Here is a 4,542-nt window from a genome sequence, read left to right on the forward strand (position 1 = left end):
ACTGGGAAATACAGACCATTTGGATTGTGGACACTAGTGAAGTCAGTAAAATGGATAAGGCCAGCCATGACAAAAGCTCTGGTTTGCAGAGATGTGATTTTTATTATTTTACATAGAGGATCCTGGAAGCAGCAAATGGTTCCCTCAGAAATTCAGAGTAAAATGAACTTCTTCAAATGAACTTGCTTCAAATAAGAGAGGCACAGGGAATTGAGGAAGGAGTATGAGAGAGATGTAAGGAGGTCATTCTTCTGGAGTTCTGGTGCATTTAAAGCAAACAAACAACCAAAAGCCCCAAAGAGGTGATTGGATTGATGTTCCATGTTTCAGTGAAGCAGCCAGGAGAAGAACGAGGCTTTTTCCCATTAGAGCTTTGACATGCTCCTTTATTTTATTACCATGCTCTCAAGCATGTTTAATGCTTATGGATATGAGATCAGAACAGACCCCTCTGAGGAGTCCTTTGCAGGGTGGGATGTAGAGGTTAGGAAAGGAAGCACTAAAAGGAATCCCAAACAGCTCTTTTCTGTTTTCTCTCTGCCACTTCAATATAATGAACAGGGATAAATAAAGCAATAAAGCTGTCTGCATCCACAGCTGTATGGTTCCTATTCCCATAGCTCAGCAACATCAATCAAAAGTGAATTAGAGAGACATGTTATATTTCTCTTGCATATCAGAGAGCTGTTCAGGCATTACCAAATGTTAATTCATTTTAGCAGCTTGAAATGAGGCAAAAGTCTGGCAATAGTGTATCTGAAAACTCTTCGCTGTGTCCTGGATTTGTGTCCTGTGTCATCCCCTCATTTCTTTGAAGTAGCAAGGGCACTGCTGAATGTGATTTCCATACAAAATGAATTATACTGTGTCCTCATTTAATACTCCTTCTGTTACTGCTATTTCTACTTACTTCTGATGCTTGGCTGATTGCAATCTGACATTTCTTCTCCTGAGCCCAAAACACAGGTTTTCACTCCTGACATGCACAAAGTCTTCTGGAACAATAGACCATAATAAAGTTTTAGATTAAGTGGTGGTGGAAAAGGTTACTGTGTTTCCAACTCTGTTATCCTAGAGTATTACAGTGTGGTTATATCTAGATAGTAAGCAAAACAATATCTGGATTCTGGTGAAGCAGTGGAATAACACTGAAATAATACATGACAAACAGAGTTTGGTTGCTGTAAGGTGATTTTTGGCCAGTTACTTCACCTCTGTGTTTTATTTCATCCTATCCTCTTTTGTGCAGTTATGTCATCTCTGAAAATGTTGACCAGGCAATTTTTTTGCTTAAAGACAAACAAAACTGCTAGGTCCCTTAAAATGTGTGAATTCAATATAAAGGTTTTCAGCATAGTTTTACCTGCTGCAATGTAAAAGCCCAGTCAGGTTAGAGCACAGTCAGGTTTCCTGTCACCATTCTTAGCATCTCATGGAAGAACTGTCACAGCCCAGACTGACAGAAGCCAGTGGAAACGATCTCTGTGCTAAACCTGGGGTAAAGTTTTAAAATAAGTTTTACAAAGGAAAAAGCTGAGTGGATGGTGAATAGTGCAACTGCACATTCATGCCATGAAACCATCACTGAGTTTTCTTTTTCACGGGTCTGCACGTTGTGTTTCCTCTAACGAGAGCAGCACCCAGTGGCTGAAAAATAACCAGCGCTGGAAACGGAGCAGGGTCCGGGTGTCTGGAGAGCAGGAGAGAGAGACTTTCTGATCATGCATGGCATAATCCCAAGGCAATGACTGTACAATTACTATGACTCACTTTAATGGTACAGTAATTTACATAATATTTTCTGCTGAAGTGCCTTAAATGTTTTTGATTGCAAACACCAAAATAAGTCTCACAGAATCTTTAGCTCAAAATCTCAAAACAAGTGAGAACAAACCTGATGCAGCTGGTAAGCACTTTGAAGCCAGTGATATTAAAAAAAAAACCCAACAGACAAACTAAAGAAGTTGCAGATTCTCAACATGGTTTAGGATTTATAACTATCTTATGTTAAAAAAAAAAGTTTGAAAAATGATGTTTCAATATTAAATATTTATACAACAGCCATGTTTATAGTTTGAAACTAGTATTCACTTCAAACCTGGAATAATTTCCTTCTCTCATTCAGTTACAATGACATTGTAATCCAAGTCTGTTTGTCTAGATATTATGCTTGTTTGCATTAAAGAGAAACATTTTTTAAACTGTTGCACATAATTTCTGCAATGAGATTCAGTCACTGTGGATCTCCCACAAACTCGGGATGAATGTAGGTGGTTATACTGGGGGAAGAGGTGGAAAATTTTGTTCATATCCTATTCCTTTATTTGCTTCTTTTATCTGATATGATGGAGCTTCTATCTGCTTGAGCTTGTAGAGAGTCCTGCAGATTTGAGTGTAACAACCTGTGAGAGCAAAAAGCAAGACCACTTCAGTCTGTTTATACTGGAAACTTCTAACACTTCAGCAGGATAGAGGGCTAAGAACAGGTTTCTTTTAAAAAAAAATAATCCCTCAGAAAAATTGTATTCTGAACTCCTAAAAACTGGCATCGACTGTCACAATGGCAGCTGATGAGTTGTGAAAGTTTAGCTTCATTTAAATGTTAAAGCTGGAATGAGGATTTTTCCTCTCAGTCCACTCCAGCTGTATATATGTGAACAGAGGTGTCAGCGACTTTGCAAGTCTGGGCACTCGTGAAAAACCAAAATCAAGTCAGGATTTTGGGGCTGCATTAGATGCCTTTTTGAAATTAATTTGCTAATGAAGGACTATTAATAAGGAAAAAATGAGCATATCTGAATCTACAAATCTATTTCTTTCTTCAGCCCAAGTGATCTGTCAAAGGCTCTTTGACCTTGGCTCCGTAGCTCTCAAGGTTTGCCCAATTACAGTTTTGTGCAGTGTAAAGCAGTAACAATTTATTTACAGTTCTTTTTGAGGGAAATTTACATTTTGAGTAGTGGAACGATAGCTCTTGATCTACACTTAATTAACAGTGACACTGCTCACATTTATTCAAATGGAGCTAAACATAGAGATGTGTAATTTTTACACCAATTAGTCTGGTCAAGTGGGGTTAGCAAATGAAAGACTCTTTAACTCATAAAGAAATTGGGTGTTTGTTTATTTCTAAAAAAAAAAAAGCTTCACACTGTTCCAGCCTCTTGCATCACTGTAGAAAATACAATACTGATCACAAACACAGGAAGGTGCTCAACAGTGGCTGAGTTTTACATATGTGGAATCTAGGGGGAAGCAGGGATAAGGCAACAAAGTCTTATAAATGAATGGGAACAGGTTTTTTAATGGCTAGTGGCCAGCCAGGTTTGTATTACTGATGATTCTACCTGAGGACAGGTCTGGTAATCTTGGTAAAAGCCTGTGAATATGGACTAGGTGAAGTTGTCAGTTTTGAGTGCAAGCAGAGGAAACCCAAGAAGCCCTGGGAACAATGGGAGAGGCTTGGCTGTTCAGAGTGGCTGTGACAGTGCTTTATCATAAGATGTTGCCTCAAATTTAGCTTTTGAGAATCTCTGCCCATAGGAATTGCTTAGAATCTGAAATGTTGAGAATGATCATCCATGGGAAAGCAAAGGATATTTGGGGTTGAAGTCGAGTAAATCTGGTCTGTGCAATTTGTCAGATTCTACACATGTATAAACTGAGGCAGAGAACTGGTCCCATTGTTGTTACATAAATTGGTGGTGAAATCCATCTCTTTGTGTGAGTGGGACTCAAGCCTATAAATGGCAAGTCCTCCTAGTAATACTTTACATATTATTTGTGTGCAGTCTAGTCTCTTCAGTCTGTACAGGAGCAGATTTCTAGCATTTATATTTACCTCTTGGGGGGTTGACTTTTAATTGAGGAACGTTCATTTTGTTGGAGTTCTCTTCTGTAGCTGCTAACGGGTTGATAAAGTAAATTATTCAGTGTAATATCTTTCAGATTATTAGTATGGGTAGAGAACAAAACAAAAAAACCTCCTACAATGTTATACAGAAATGCATTAAAACAATACTGCTGGCTTTTGAGTTTTAAAAGGTACACTGGACATCAAAATACACTGCCTCCACAGCCTTATTGTAGTTCAGAGACACAACTAGAACAGATTCAAACTTAAATAAAAAATAAAACAAAATAAAAATCTCTATTCCTTGCACACCACCTGCTGCTCAGTATCCAGCAACACAAATTTGCTCTGACAGTGTCTGTACCAGACTGGAAGTGAACATGTGAGTCATCTGCTGTTTCCTGGAGATGGTTGTACTGCACAGTGTTTGCCAGCCAATCCCACAGGGAAAAGCCAGGCTCTGGTTTGGGCTGCAGTACTAAATGTCAGGAGAAGATTTGAGGTTTTCAGTGGAAGGGCCTCCCTGATCCTCTTCCAGCTGTCTGCTGAGGCTCAAAACTTGAAAAGGGTCTGAGTAGCCCTGAGGGAGGATAAGCAAAAGTCAGAAGAAGAAAAGTAATAATGGTTCTGTTTGCATGGAGTTTACAGGCTGCACAGCTGCATGAAAGGAATATGGTTGGAGGCTTTGC

This window comes from Manacus candei, unplaced genomic scaffold, assembly GCF_025592945.1.
Source record: "Manacus candei isolate 608988 ecotype Guabito, Panama unplaced genomic scaffold, ASM2559294v1 h1tg000065l, whole genome shotgun sequence".
Classification (NCBI taxonomy): Eukaryota; Metazoa; Chordata; class Aves; order Passeriformes; family Pipridae; genus Manacus; species Manacus candei.